The 15,920-nt window shown below is 38.4% G+C and overlaps 1 long non-coding RNA gene across 5 annotated transcripts in view; it reads right to left on the bottom strand.

Annotated features, from left to right (window-relative positions):
* Positions 1-15,920, bottom strand: part of LOC140696348 (uncharacterized) — a 314,939-nt gene that overhangs the window by 39,276 nt on the left and 259,743 nt on the right. For 4 of the 5 annotated variants that reach the window (XR_012072544.1, XR_012072545.1, XR_012072543.1 and 1 more), the window contains exons 7-8: positions 867-972; positions 268-350 (exon numbers count right to left, since the gene is read on the bottom strand). This is a non-coding gene — a long non-coding RNA (uncharacterized lncRNA). Of the gene's footprint in view, positions 1-267; positions 379-866; positions 973-15,920 lie in introns of all 5 variants that reach the window. The other variant, XR_012072547.1, reaches the window with a different exon arrangement.

Below are 15,920 nucleotides of genomic sequence, written 5' to 3'. Positions count from 1 at the left end.
ACCCCTTCTGACTATTTACCACCATCATGTAAACCTTTGCGTGGATGGTTCTTCTTCCAAGGTTGAGAGGAACCATTACCTGTCTGTGCAGGATAGTGTGGAATCGTAATCAGATGTTCAATGAATTCACCTGATTTGCCCCACATTTACCTTCCACATTTAGGAGTATCAGGTACCACAAGTGTCTGAGAATCCTTGGGGTTCTACAGTGAAAACCAGGTTGCTTCCTGCTTAGGCAGATGGAATAATGCTGAGAAGCACAGTTACCTGAGTTCACCTCTTGTATGCCGTTCAGTGGCCTTTTAATCTTAGATCAGTCACTCCACCACTTTGAGCCTCCGTCTCCTTATCTGTAACACAGGGATGGCAAACCTAGGGCTTTTGTGAAGATTAAGTGAGTTAATGAGGATAAGGTTAAAAAGGTAACAGCAGGGTAGACTAGGCAGGACATGACAGGTCATTGTAAAGACCTGACTTTTACACTGAGTGAAATGGAGAACCACTGCAAGGTTTTGAGTGGAGGAGGGTAAATGATCAGATTTATTTAAAAAAAAATATAGAGGTTTCTACCATTAGAATTTTCTGGTGGATTGAATGACAGATTGAAAGGGAAGAGTTAATGTTGATTTGAAGGATTTTGGCCTGAGCAATGATGGAGTTTCCATCAGATGAGACAGGGAAAGCTATGGGTTTGGAGTAAAGGGAGACCAGCAGTTGTGTTTTGGTTTCCTGCTGGACATCTAGATAAAGTGTTGGGGAGAGAGTTGTGGGCAAGAATTGTAAGTTTGAGAGTCTCTGTCTAGAGACTGTGTTTAAAGCCATGAGAAGGGATTAAGTCAACAATGCAGTGAATATAAATAGCATACCTGGGACTGAGCCTTGGGGACTCCACCAAGAGCTCAGGATAAGGAAGAGAACTGGAGGCTGAGCAGGAGTACTCAGTGAAGTATGAGGAATCCAAGAGTTGGTGTCCTAGAAGGCAAAAGAAGAAAAAGGTTGGAAGGTAAGTGAGGATTAACTATGTTCAAAGTGGCAGGTAAGTCAGGCTAGGACTGTGAATTGACTATAGGATTTTTTTTTTTAATGGCAGTAATGGGGATTGAACCCAGGACCTCGTGCATGCTAAGCATGCCCTGAGCTATACCCACCCCCCAACTATTGGATTTAAAGAGTGAAAGTCATTGAAGATGACAAGAGAAGTTCTCATGGAGGATTTGGGGAAAAGTAAATGAAGTGGTTTTAAACGATAACAGAAGGAGAGGAGTTGGAGACAGCAAAGTAGAGAACTCCACAAAGGAATTTTTCTGAAAAGAGAATAAAAGCAGTAGGGTGGTAGCTTGCAGGGGTTGGAGGCTAGAGTTTTTTGTTTGTTTGTTTGTTTTAAGAAGGGAGAAGCAATAGCTTATTTGTATGTTATGGGAATCAACTGCTGCGGACAGAACTCTAGAATTTAATAATCTAACTTAGATGCAGGCCCTATACATTTAATAGCTAATAATTGAAATCTATAGTCACAGATGTGTTACTGTGTTTGTGAGAAAAACATTTGTAAGAATAAAGCACAATGGTTAAGTGCATATGTAAAGTTTTGGGGTTAAAATGCCTAGCTTCAAATTCCAACATATATATATATATATATCCTAATTATTGCCTACTTCAAAGAGTTTTGGTGAGGATGCCTTCAGTCCGTGGTTATTTATTGAGAGCCTGATATATTCCAGGCACTCTTCTAGGTGCTGTGGATGTAGCACTGAAAAAGAAAGAAGGAATAAATGCTCATGCTTTCTTTATAATGCCTGACACAGAGAAAGCACTCAGTAAGTGTACGTTCTGCTCATTATTATTTTCATCGTTATTACCATCATCATTCTCATCGCTACTGACTGAATAATACCAGGAGGGGGACCAAGGTCATGAAATACTTGGAAATATGGAATATAATAAATGCTTGAAAGAACAGTGAAAATATAAAGCGAAAAGGGCACAGAATGAATCCATTTTTCACAGATCAGAACTAGGAACAGAAGGTAGAAGGAAGGATATTATGGCTTGATATAAAAATGAAATCTCGTAAGTTAAGTGGGATGGCTAACTGTGAGGAGTGGTTAAGCTCTGGCAGGTGCTATTCAGGCAGCTCCGTCAGGAATGATGCAGTGGGTACTTCGATTTGGGAATGATATGTTAGACTAGGGAGTTTCTAAGATCACTTATGGAAACAAAATGTAAGAATTCTATAACATGTCTATAAATATAAATGATTCATCCTGCCTGGAATTTTGACTCATGTGTTCTTAGATGAGTCACTTAACCTCTTTTGTCAGACGCAACTGCTGACAATGACCTCTAATGAATTTTTAGCTCCGAAACACTGAGACTAATGAATGAAAGCCACCTGCGACATTTTCCCCACTTGTTTTCAGCGTTTGTTTTTCCTGGAGCTAGGAATGTGGAGAATTCTGGTCTATGCATAGTATATAATTCTCTAATTCTTACTTTTCTTTTTCCATTTGCCTTTAAAGAGTAACAATTATATGAATTATATTTGAAAGAAACTTCGAGTTTTGCAAACCAGTAGAGATGGCTCAGTAAATAAAAACTACATTTCGGAGAGAATAACGTACAGTGTAGGTCAAAGCAAACACTTACTCTTGGTTCTGAAACCTAAGTTATTAGAAGTGAACAAAATGGCAAATAATTACCGCTGTGAAAAACAGTTCCTGCTTGGCAGTCTTAGGATGTTGACTCTGACCTGTACTGAGGGCTGGTTTTGTGGTGGGAGAAGTATTGAGAACAAGGCAACCCTTCCCAGCATATGCAGTTCTTTTTATATATATATATATTTTTATATATATATATATATTTATATTTTTTACTCCTTCAATGCTCTTTCTGTCTTCCTCTTCTTTTCTTTTCTGATGCCATTTCTTTTTGTTCTTTCTAAATCAACAGTATTTGAGTGTTATGTGCTCAGCAAAACTGATGAAGGATAGGGGAAGGCAAAATATAAAGAAGTGTAAGACTTGGTCCCTCATTTTGAGGCATTTGTAGATTATTCAAAGAAGGAAGGAAAATACAGTAAACTAAGCTCTGATGGTGACCTTGCACTGCATTCAGTGCTGAGAAGACTCATGCCTTTGAATGGTGTAGAGTCCAGTACTGGGCAGACATTACTCATTTAATCCCCTCAACAACCTGGGAGATACTTAGCATATCCTCATTTTGCAGATCAGGAGTTAAGAAATTTGTCTATGTGTGTTTGAATCTAAAGCCCTATTTCTTTTTATGACACTGTACTGCCTTATAGGAACAATAGAATATAATTGGATCAAGTGCACTGTGGGGTGGAGTTGGCTATGTTTATTACGGGAATATGAGAAGAGGAAAAGATATTACAGGTTGTTGGAAAGATGGGTGAGGACTTTATGGAGAGGTGGGGACTTGAGTCATTTTCTCCATTCATTCCTTAATGAAATATTAAGTACTTTATGCCAAGCACAGTGCTGAGTTGCTTGTGACACAAATTCTCAAAAAATTGATGCCTACAGACAAAATTATAACCCAAATTTTGTGAAATATATTAGGTAGGGTACAAAAGCCATATTTCATAATACTTTTACTTTCCCAGGCTCAACCGATATAAATTAGTTTCACTTTCTTGAATTAAGAGAACATCTAAGGAGCCTGAAATCTGCACCCCTTGGGGAGTGACGGAAATGTTAGGTATCTTGATTGTGGTGGTGGTTGCATGGGTGTGTACATCTATCAAAATTTATCAAATTGTACATCCGAAATATGTATAGTTTACTATACAGAAACTATGCCACAATAAAGTCATTTAAAATTTTTTAGAAGAGAAAAATAAATGTAAGGACTTATAAAAATATCATTTTACAAGTGATAAGGAAGTGACTCCTGTATACTGTAAAATAAATATCACAGTTTTGTTTATTCCTTTTCAGATCTTGGTATTAACCTATATCATCATCAATTTTTCCACTTAACTACAAGAAGTTCACTAAGTAAGTTACTACATTTTGTATTAATATAGCAAAAGAAAAAAAGAACACCCTGAGAGCTTTAAAACAAACAAACAAAACAACCAGGATTCCTGCTTTACACTTGGTTTTTATTTAAAATGAACATTTAGCACCATGTTTCCCAAAGTTAGCTGAGCAAAGTAATCACTTAAGGCTCTTCTTAAAACTAGGAATTCCAGAAAAACTTGGAGCTCTGTATTTTTAACAACGGCCCCAGGTTAATTTTATCATCAGCAGGTTTGGGAATCACTAATTTAGCCCAAAGCCACTTGAAATTTAGCCTTTGATTTCTTGATAATCAACTCAGACTTGCACAGTCCAAGTTGGTTTGACACACAGCTGCAAAATCAGTCAGATCAGTGGGCCACATGGATTTGAAATTGGCCTGACGTTTTGATGGGAAAAAAGCATTCTGAACCAGAGTTAGGCAAACAAAATTTGATGTAATTAACTTTTTTAATCTTAAAAAAAAAAAAGAACTGAACTCAAATCAGTGCCATTTCAAAATTCCTAAGACCAAGCATCTGAGGGAAGAGATCAGACCGTCTAGGTAAAAGGATGCTGACAGTAGCATTCCTTTCAGTTTTACCCATGGCTATTTGAAGCAAAGCAAATACGACAGAACAATGGAATCTGGTTTTTAGGAAAAGATTATTGTTCTGTTTTCAGTTTTAACAGAGTTCAAGGCTGAATAACAAGAGGTAACCAAGAATTTTAGTGAAAAAGTTTTCAGATACTGGAGGAGGGTTAGTAAATGTTGGGCTGCACCTCGTAGGCCTCCAAGGCCAGTACTCGCCCAACTTCAAGAGGGAAGAAAGAGCTGGGGTCAGTGACAGAGACATCAATGGTTTAATGGATAGAGGGAGCTTACGTGTCTGAAGCCAGGTCCTACAGCAACTCCCTACCCTGTTGGGCAGAAGGTGGGCACAACACTGTGGCAGTCCTTGCTCCTGGGGTCAAGGAGAGGTTAGCATGGGGAACTGAAATCAGGTTGGCTCGTTTGTTACCACGGAAACCAGCAGAGGCCCTGCCCCTCATTGCCCCTTTGATAAGAGCAATCACCAGCTGAGGCCTGGGGCAAGTCGGTAGGAAGATCAGTCTCGAGAGTTGGGTGTAGGTAAAGCAGGTAATGTAGGTTAAGAGCAAGGGAACAGCCGTCTTGAGGCCTGACTATACAGTAAAGAAAAAAAGATCTGTTTTACATAGAAAGTGCCTGATAAATATTTCTTAATGGTGACTAAGACAAGCTTTCTCAAAATCTGTTTTTTTTTTTTTCCCCTTGTGGTACAGGGAAGAAAAGGTACTTGAGCTTTCTCAGTTCTTAGTGGTGATGACTAATGTGACCGGTCCTGGATGTTAATCAATATGTTTAGGTTTGGGTGGGTCCTGGACTTAACCTGCTGTGTGATTTTGAGAAAGTTGCTTAACTGCTCTGCTTTTCATTTCATTTCCATCAAAGGAACCTAACAAATATTCTATCAATCTCATTAGATAATGGTGAGGGTCAAATGAAATAATGGGTGTGTACACAAGGAGTTAATAAACTCCACTGATAATCAGAAATTGTGTACTTTGTTTCAAAATGGTCACAATCATTACACTATTGAAAAGGAGTATCTGGGGAGGGGTATTATAGCTCAGTGGTAGAGCACATGCTTAGCATACAGAAGGTCCTGGGTTCAACCCCGTACCTCCATTAAAAGGGAAAAAAAGAAAAGGAGTATTTGATCAGGAAACCTAAATCATTCAAAGAAAGGCCCTGATAAATTCTTGAGACCTTTCCAGAGCCCACACTCTCTCAGGTGACACAGTTACAAGTCTACGACATCACTGGAAATCGTTTCAACATCAGAGAGTACAGGACCGGCAGTGTGGGAGCCACTCGTAAACCTGTCGGTTCCCGGCACTACTTGTCGAGCAGCTCCATGGAGGCTGTCACCCTCCACTCCCATCCCTTTTCACCCTCCTCAACTGGCCTGTGCCTCAGCTGCTTGTGTTCCTTCCTAACATAAACGTTGTTACTCACTTGGAGTGCCACGTGGGAAAATGCTGGCAAGGCAAAGGTTAATGAAGCACTGACACAACCCTAATTGCAGCACACACAGGCATCTCTCTAATTGTAGCTAAGCACTTATCTCAGTTTCTCATACTCGTTCAGCCCATTGAGATCTGCCTCAAGCTGAGGATGAAAAGGGGGCCCTTGAATGAGCAGGATGGGATGGAGTTATCAGGCTTTTGCAGATGGGATGCCTGCTGCTGTTGGGGAGGGTGTTGTAATCAGTGTTTGGGCAAAACACCTGGACTTCTGCAGGGACCACCACTCCCCTCCCCACCGCAGCACGCTACCATGCCTAGTCATGCCACTGACGGGGAGGGGCAGGCGAAACTGAAAGGGATAAAGGTGCCAGTCTGAACTGGTCCTCAGACAGTTGACTGAACGTTTCCCATTAGGTCACTGTTTACCCTCATTTGAATATATGTTTATTTTCATACTTAGGAAGGCTTGGAAACGTGCCCAACTCGTCTCCAGCCACTCACTGTAGCGTGTAAAGCCCAAGCAGGCTCATGCTTGTTGAGGGTAATTGGTCATGATGCACAGTGAGGGCTTTAGGAGGGTGGAGATGCTAATTTTGCAACTTTAGGGTATCAAGTCAGCTAATTTAATGAGGACCCAGACGCTTTATTATCAAAAGAGGCTCTAGGGTTATTGACCATCACCATTATCTCATTGTTAGCATTGAACTTTTACCTCAATTGTGTACCTTTTTGGTGCTAATTAGATTAAAGTTGTTGGTTTAATAGGTGTAGGTGGAAAGGCTGGCGTTGGGTTTCTTAATTTTAATTTTCATATGCTGTGTGCTTGGTTCTGATTAAAGATTTCATGAAGGTATGTGTATGTGGAATTACTTGTCACCTATCTGTCTGTCTATCTATCTGTTTGGTTTGCCTAAGCCAGTTATAGGTATGATACCACTATGCATTTGCTTGGTGACATTTGTGTTCAATATTTTTACCCTGATTCTAGGAAGGTCATGGAGCTAACATTTCTCAGATGAAACTACGTACATGGAAAGACACTTCTGAAACTTTGTGTTGACTTCCAAGGCAAAGACCTTTACCACTTTTTACAAAGTTCTGTCTAAAGCACAGCACATGGAGAGCCCATTAGAGAACTTTCAGTCCTTTCAGTCTGTTCCCCAGCAGAATCTAATATACTGTCAAGATCCACAAGTGTCAAGATCCACACTTCTCTCATTCAGTCTGACAATTTATTCACACTGATGGTTGAGTACATTACCCATATTCAGTAGCATCTTTGTTTGAAAAGGGGGGTGTGGAGAGGGAAGAGCTGATCTTGACACAATAGAATGAATTGCTAAAGATGACTGAATTCCAGTGATTGGTGGCAAGGATACTTTCAGAGAAAGTGAGACAGAAGGGAAGGGGGCAGGGCACAACCAGGGAATGACACAGCAATTGAAGATTTGACTCCCAGTAGACCCTGAGCTTCATTATACACTCATTGTAATATATTAGCATATGAATAGGCACTCCCACAGGTGCCATGACAGTTCTGAGGCTGACCATTCAAGGCCAAAAAATGGGCAGTGGCCCAATTCCAGGGAATCCCCGCCCCTTGCCCAAAGTAGTTGTAATAATCTTCCCACTTGTTAGCATATGAAGTTACCAAGGCCATAAAAACTAACAACTCTGCACCTCGTGTTTGCTCTCTCTTGCCTTCTGAGATGGCCTGCAGCCTTATATGGGGTGTGTATCTGCTTTTACTTTAACCACCCCCACACCTTGTGGCCAGTCTCATTTTCCTAGACAACCTCATGCTCTGAGGCCACCACCTGTCTCCTCTTGTCTCCCGAGATGGCTGGTATTCTGCCTATGGAATGTGTATCTCCTAGGCCTCTTGCTCTCCTTTGCCTTCTGAGATGGTCTGCACTCTGTCTATGGAGTGTGCATCTCTCTGAATAAATCTACTTTTACTGAACTATGGCTCATTCTTGAATTCTTTCCTGTGTGAAGCCAAGGACCCTCCCTTGGCAGGGTGCATCCCAGGGACTCACCCGGGACCTGGGACACGACCATCCTCTCGTGCCCCATTTTCCTGCATCAAAAGGACCTTCCATAATAAGCATCACTCCTCTAATCAGCTTTGGGGAAAAGGCTCCTACTCTGGACCATGACTGTAACAACCTGAGTTATTGGAATGAATAGATGTTTGAGTGAATGGTTTGTGAACTGGGGGAGACAAAACTCCCGCAGAAGAAAGAGCTACTGAAAATTAAAACAGCTCTACAAAACGTTGTGAGGGATGACGTAAAAGGAAGCAGCATTCTGAAGAAATGAGTACGTGTGCAAACGGCAGACCTGGAGCTCAGCTGTAGTGTTCTACACGGCTAGTAACAGTCATAATAAAAATAAGGGTAAGCATTCACTGAGCTTTTATTACGTGCAGGAGCTGTCAAGTGCTTAAGTTATCTTATAAATCCTTGAAACCACGCAGTGAAACAGGTACAGTTCTTACTTCCATTTTAGATGGTGAACAGGGGCATAGGGAACCTAAATAAATTGCTTGACTAGTAAGTTGTTCAAGTTGTGTCAAATACAGCTGATTCTGATGCCAAAACCTGGGTCATATTATGTTACTTCCAACAAGGCCAGTTCAGAGATTTGTAAAATCTTTTTCTCTTCTTAGAAAACTTTATAGGGCTGCATAAGTCAAAGAAGGAAAATAAATGCCTAATTAGGACACAAATTACATGTACATAAACCATGCAGTCGATGAACTACTGTACAGCTTTAGCACCAGCTCATTGTTAGTACTGGAGCAGATAAAGAGGAAAAGGTTATTTTTAATGCCCATGAAAAGAAATTTTAAAGAAAGCACTGAATAAAATTAGTGTAAGGCTCTACTTAGAAAGCCCTTGCTGACCTCTACAATTATAGACCAAAACCATTACGTGTGTTTTATCTGAATCAGGAAAATTATATATTTACTTCTTTGGACTTCATGTGTAAACTTGAGAGTCTTTAAAATTCTGGGATTGTGAGACTCCTCTAGGAACTGGATTCTCTTCCCTTGTTGAATGTTAGCTCTCATACAGGCCTGGCCTTTCGAGGGAGTGGGAGAGACTCCCCAGCGTAAGGAAGTGGGCTGCGGGGAGCGAATGGCTTTGGATGCGTGGATTCAACTCCCATCTCAGCCCTTCCCAACTGGGTGTGTCCTGGATCAAACAAATCGCTTACATTCTCTAAAGCAGCAGCTCTCTAACTTTAGCACACTTGGTAGAACTCAAGAAAGTTGGGTCCCTTCCCAGAGTCTCTGATTCAGTATGTCCAGAGTGGGCCCACAGATGAGCCCAGGTGATGTGAACACCGTCTCCAGGGTCATACTTTGAGAAACACCACAGTAATTCTCAGTTTTTTCATCTTTAAAGTGGGGTCAATAGTATTTCCCTCACTGGACTGCTGTGAGGTTTGGAGACAGAACCTTACGCTGACTTTCTTACCTGTGCAAGTACACCTCACACAATGACCACCAGTTTGTCTCGTGCTTAAATCCTCTAGTTGGATTCTTAAGAGGACATTGATAATTTCAGGTCTCTGGATAGGAACACTTTATAAAACATATCTAAATCAACCAATTATCCATGTATATTAAACAACATATTATTCTCTGATCTTCATTAGGTGTTGGGGCTGATACAAGGAAAGTACAGTAAGGATCTCTGAGTGCAAAGAGCTGAGAGATTATTTACCAATGTGCGTTTAAATATTCCACAACTGCCAGCGCTGACTGCATGTATCAACTAAAAGGTAAAGAATGGTCAAAGAAGGAAGTGTAGGGAAGATTCCTTGTGACTGAAGGTGTTTCCTCCTGTGATGGCTCCTCTCCCCTATAATTCAGAGGTGACTTAAGGTTGAGTCATTAAGATTGTGACTTTTAACCTCAATCCAAACTTGGAGTTGTGAACGAAAATACTGCAATGTGAATGAAAATACTGCAACCATATCAGTAAACAAAGAATGCTGAAACCAAGTCATCAGCGGCTGCCGCCACCCCCTGGTAAGGACAAGCCTGCAGCCCGGCCTCTGCAGCCTCTCACAATGGTGCACTCCGAGCGAGGGGACTCAGAATAAGAAAGGACAGGATACTGGCCCTAGATAGCTAGGTGCTTGTCAAAGGAATGAATTCAATGAGCCCAAATGTCTGCTTCCTCCCAGACATAGAAAAGCGCTGAAGTCTTTAACTTGAGATGCCTGGTTTTCTTTAGATAACAAGTAATCTTTTATTGTTCCAACTACCTGGTCTTTGTTGTAAAGCTCCTACATATCCTAGCTCCTCCCCTACCTCTTCGGAGCAGCACCTCAGAGCGATCTGAGAGGCTGTCGTCCCGGCTCGAGTCCTCCTGCCAAATAAAACATAGCTCTCAACTTTTAGGCTGTGCATTTATTTCAGTTGACAGAGTCTAACTGAAATCTAGAAATCGCTGCAATATATGGCAAAACAGAAGTCTGTTTGGCTTTTCCCTTTATGAGTACTATTTTACAATTCTGTGTTCATTTTTTGGGTTCGGGAACTTCCAATTCATTGAGGCATTTACTGACCGTACACATGAGGCTCTAAGTTTATTTCTCGGCTCTGAATTCTGAAAGTGACTCTACCCAAAGCTGGAGAAAAATCTTTACTTGTAACTAGCTTTTCACATCAGAGAAAATGAATATACAAAGCTTATTGTAGCGTTTAATTTTGGCATAAAGTCCTCTCACTACATCTCTGGATATTTAATAAAATGAAACACCCTTCATAGGCAGTTGTGACATTATTGACATTAAACACATCACTAATGAGTTCATTGAATAGACAGGTACTTAACATCTACTATGTTTCAACAGACACAGAGATGGTTGTACTGATTTTTGCACACATTCTGGTTTGATCCACTGCAATTGAAAGGCTCATGTTTTCAAATCTTCAATCAGAACTAAAGGGATAAGCAGAAAACACAAGGCAGGAGATCTATCATAAATAAAAATAAAGCTTATATAATAAATTAAATATAATTATAGAAATATATAATGTATTATATTTATATATAAATTATATATAATTTAAAAATATATTTTAGATTAAGAATTATTACATTTATATAATTCAATATATCATATTTATATGATGTATAATATATAATTTTAATTATATATAAAATTTGTATATTATTACTTATATATTATATAATCCATTGCATAATATATTATATAAAATATTGTTTACATTAATTATTTTGATTCTGTTATATTATTAATATTATATAAATAGCATTATAATAATTACATATTATTATTATATAAATTATAAATGATATAAAATATAATTTATAAGTTATGGTTTATATAATAAATTTAAATATGATCATAAATCTTCTGTCAGGCATTTTTGTTGTCCACTATTGGCAGTTGGTTTGAAAACTTATTTATATACAAATTATATATAATCTATGTAATAGTTTATTTTTAGCACTAAGAATCATTAAATTTATATAATTTAATACAGTATATTTATATAATACACTAGTTTATATATAATATATAATTATAATCATAACATTTATATTGTGGAAAAAGAAGGTCTGTCCTTTCAATAAACAAAGGATATTGTGGCTATAAAGCCATCAGTCACTGCAGCTGCCCCATCAAGGGTGCACCCTGAGGGCATTCAGGAGGGAGAAAACAGGATACTGGCTTTAGTTAAGATACACATCAAAGGAACAATTTCAATAAGCCAGACTCTTGCATCTTCCCATACATAGAAAAACACTAAAATCTTAAGATGTATGTTTTTGTGATTAGCAATTATCTTTTGATGTTAGACTACAAGCTTTTTTGTTTTCTTTTCAGCAAAAACTCCTATATATCCTGGCTCCTCCCTTACCTCTTTGGAACAGTTGCTCACAGCTGTCTGAGGGCCTTCCTGGGCTTTAGTTCTCAGCAATGCCCTGAATAAAACTTACTGCTCAACTTCCAGGTTGTGTAAGGATTTTTTTTTCAGTCAATAATATATTATTAATCAGTCAACAATATATTATTATTTTTAATCAGCAACTATATTATATTTATGCTATATTTATTATTTATATTATGTTATAAATCTAGGTAAAATTTATCATAATAAATATAAATATAATCATACATCTTCTGTCAGCATTTTTTGCTTAGAACACCCGGACTGGGAAAATCGTGGGGGAAGAGTTGAATGAAGCTAGATTATGTTCCACACCTGAAACTCTATGACCCCTTACGGCTGGTTAAAAGATTGCTAACTAATGAAGAATATCATTTTTGTTAAAGGTCATAATTGTCCTTCTGAGTCTATTTAATCATCACTGCTTCATTCACAATAGCTTTTCTTTGTTCTGTTTTATTTGTTTTGTTTTGTTGGCTCCTTTTGGAAACTTTATATTTACATGCTAGATAAAATAGTCAGATTATGCTAGAAGTGAGTGCTTAGGTACAGTTATTATTTTTTCTTAAGCATTATTAAGTTTTTTTTTTAAATCAGCTATACTTCAATTAAAAAGCAAACAACCAACCAACCCATTTAAAATATGGGTAGTATATAAAAATGAATATATATATATGTATGTATATGCATGACTGGGACATTGTGCTATACACCAGAGAATGACACATTGTAATTGACTGTACTTCAATTAAAAAAAAAATATGGGCAGAAGAATTAAACATTTTTCCAAAAGAGGAAGTGCAGATGACCAGAAAAACTTTAAATGTTGCTTAACATCACTAATATCAGGGAAAGGCAAAGCAAAATCACAGTGAGATATCATCTCACACCTGTCAGAATGGCCATCACCAGAAAGAACACACATAACAAACGTTGGCAAGGATGTGGAGAAAAGGGAACCCTTGTACACTGTTGGTGAGACTGTAAATTACTGCAGCCACCATGGAAAATGACATGGAGGTTTCTCAAAAACCTAAAAACAGAACCACCATATGGTACAGTTCTTATTTTGATGCCAGCTCAGCTTCTGATGTCAGATGGGAACCAGGAGGAACTGGAGTAAGGAAGAGATCCAAGATTGGATGGTGTCCTATTTGGGGGTTCTTGGAGTGTAAGGGGTCACTGATAAACAAAGGCCCTGGGAGAACATGGAGACTGAAGAAAGGATTACAAATTGTAAATGAAGAATTCAGACTAACCATTTGTTAGCTCTGCCCAGGGCTGTTCCTGTTCTCTCTACCTTTTCCAATTAAAATATATTAATACCTGTAAACTTGAGGTCACATATTGCTTCCAAAATATAAAGAGCTGTTAAAGTATTTGTAAAGATTTCACTTTAACGTTTTGGGATAAGTTGCCACTCAGTATTTGACTTATTTACTTAGAACAAAGGAAGTAAAACAAAGCCATTTTTTTTTAAGAAAGATTCTCACAGGTTTTGAAAAGTAAAAACAGATGTCTTCATCCCTATAATCTGATTGACATACTAAAGTTGAATGCATTTCATATATACGCATATGTAAATATCTGTAACTAAACAAAAATGTTATGAAGTTACAATAAAACAGAAGACCTCATTGAAAACACATACACAGTAACACCTAGACATTAGCTCAGCAAGCAACGTCTAAAACCTCTGTAAGGAAAACTGTGAAGCACTGCTGGAAGATTCAAAAGTTTACTTGAACAAATGGGAAAGATACATGTTTTTGGACATTATAAAGAATTAAATTATTTCTAAATTATTTATTACATTTAATACAATCTCAATTAAAATGCCACCAGTTTTTTGTCTGTTTGTTTGTTTCCTGACGCTAGAAAAGTTGTCTGCAAAGTTGATTTGGAAGGAAAAACTAAGACTAGATATGAGAATCTTGAAAAAAAAAAGTTATGAAAGGAGGCTAGTTCTAAAATATGTATCATCATACAATAAAACCTCCATAATTAAAATAGTATTATAGCATGAAGGAGGAAAAAATAGACTCAAACACAAAGGAAACTGTAGTGTAAAATAATCATAATAGTAGAGAAAATGTGAATTTATTTATTTAAATGGAGGTTCTGGGATTGAACCCAGGACCTCGTTGCACACTAAGTGTGCGCTCTACCACTGAGCTATTTCCCTCCCCTAGAACTTATTTAAATAATTTGTGTTAGCATAACTGGATGGTCACAGAGAAGAAGAGAAATTGATTGCATTCTCTATCCTGCATATCAGGACAAATTCTAAATGCGTCAGAGAGTTAAATTAAACCACACAAGTACTAGAACAAAATATGAGTGAAAACTCTACAGTCTGGACATAGGAGAAATTTTCCTAACTGTAACTCAAGATAACAAAAGCAGTAAGGGAAAATACTGATTATTTGACAGCATCAAGAATTAAAAACAACACACTTTTGCACTGGAAAAACAAGTAAATAAAGAAAACCCACCATAAGCAAAGTAAAAATGACAAAATGGGAAAAATATTTGTGATTTATATCAAAGACAAATGTTAATAATCCTACTATATAAAGAGTTTATAAGTATAGAGAAGAGAAGCAATCTATAGATCCTGTAGAAAAATAGGCAAGAGATTTAAATAGACAGATAATAGAAAAAGAAACGCAGATGGCCCTATTTGCAAAGGTGCTCAGCATCACTGATAATAACAGAAACACAATTTAAAGCTACACTGAGATCCCATTTCCCATGATCAGAATTGGCCAAAACTCAGAAGTTTGACAGCATCCCCTACTGGCTTGAAGAGACGCTTATACTGGTAGGAACGCAGAAGTCTACGTTCGAGTGGAAGGCAGGTTGGCAATATCACTAAGTTGGCACAGAGTTCTTACTTTTAGGAACTTGTTTTGAATAAACTACGAGGGGACAAGAGGAAGATATTTGCAGAAGGCTAGTCATTGCAGCAAAAGACTGGGGAAAAAACCCAAATGCCCATCAATAGGGTTGAATGCTGTGTTACATCCACTCAATGAAATACCATGCAGTGGTAAAGAGAAATGAGAAAGGCCATGACCTACTATGAACTCATTACTGGAATCAACAGATTAAAAGAGAGACTTAAGAGACATGACCACCAATTGCAATGTATAGATCATGCTCATGAGCTGGCAAACTTTCTGTAAAGAGCCAGATTAATAAATAGTCTAGCCTTTGTGGGTCATATAGTTGCTATCACAATGATTCCATCCTGCCCTTGTGATGCAAAAGAAGCCAATGGCATTATGTATACAGATAGGCTGGATGTAGCTGCATTCCAATAAAACTTTGCTCACAAAGACGGGCAACCAGATTTGTCTTGCAGGCTATGTTTGCCAACACCTGACAAACTTTTAAAAGAAATTTATGAGACAAGTTGAACACTGACTAGATAGAATAGGGACAGGATATCCGGTGTGAGCCCTTCTATTTGGAAAAGAGAGCAGCAGGAGGCACAGAACACTTACTAGTTCACAGAAATTCTGAAATCCTGTTGAGCAAGGTGCTTCTCTGGGGTGGGGATGTTCCAAGTTTCCACCCTAGTCTAGGGTCCCGAAAGTAGATTTTCAGATCATTGTATTCTCTGACCGTTAGCTCTACCTTCTGGGAGTTCCCACCTTTTCCATCACCATCTTTGGCCTTATCTGCAAATACCCTCCTTGGAGCTGAGCAGCCTCTCAGTCTGCTTCCTGTGCTGGATTGTTTACTGTTGACCTAGCACTTGGACTCCTGTCTAAGGTTGGGAATGAACAGTTCTCAGAATCCCCTTCTCTGTATGGAGTTGGCCAGTTAGAGGAACTTCTATGAGATTCAGAAGGTAGATGAGAGCAGAAGATACTACTCTTGGAAGGTTATGGTGATCAGAC

This window comes from Vicugna pacos, chromosome 5 (assembly GCF_048564905.1).
Source record: "Vicugna pacos chromosome 5, VicPac4, whole genome shotgun sequence".
Lineage (NCBI taxonomy): Eukaryota > Metazoa > Chordata > Mammalia > Artiodactyla > Camelidae > Vicugna > Vicugna pacos.
Note: the sequence above shows the minus strand (reverse complement) of the source record. Positions and strands in the feature narration are given on the sequence as shown.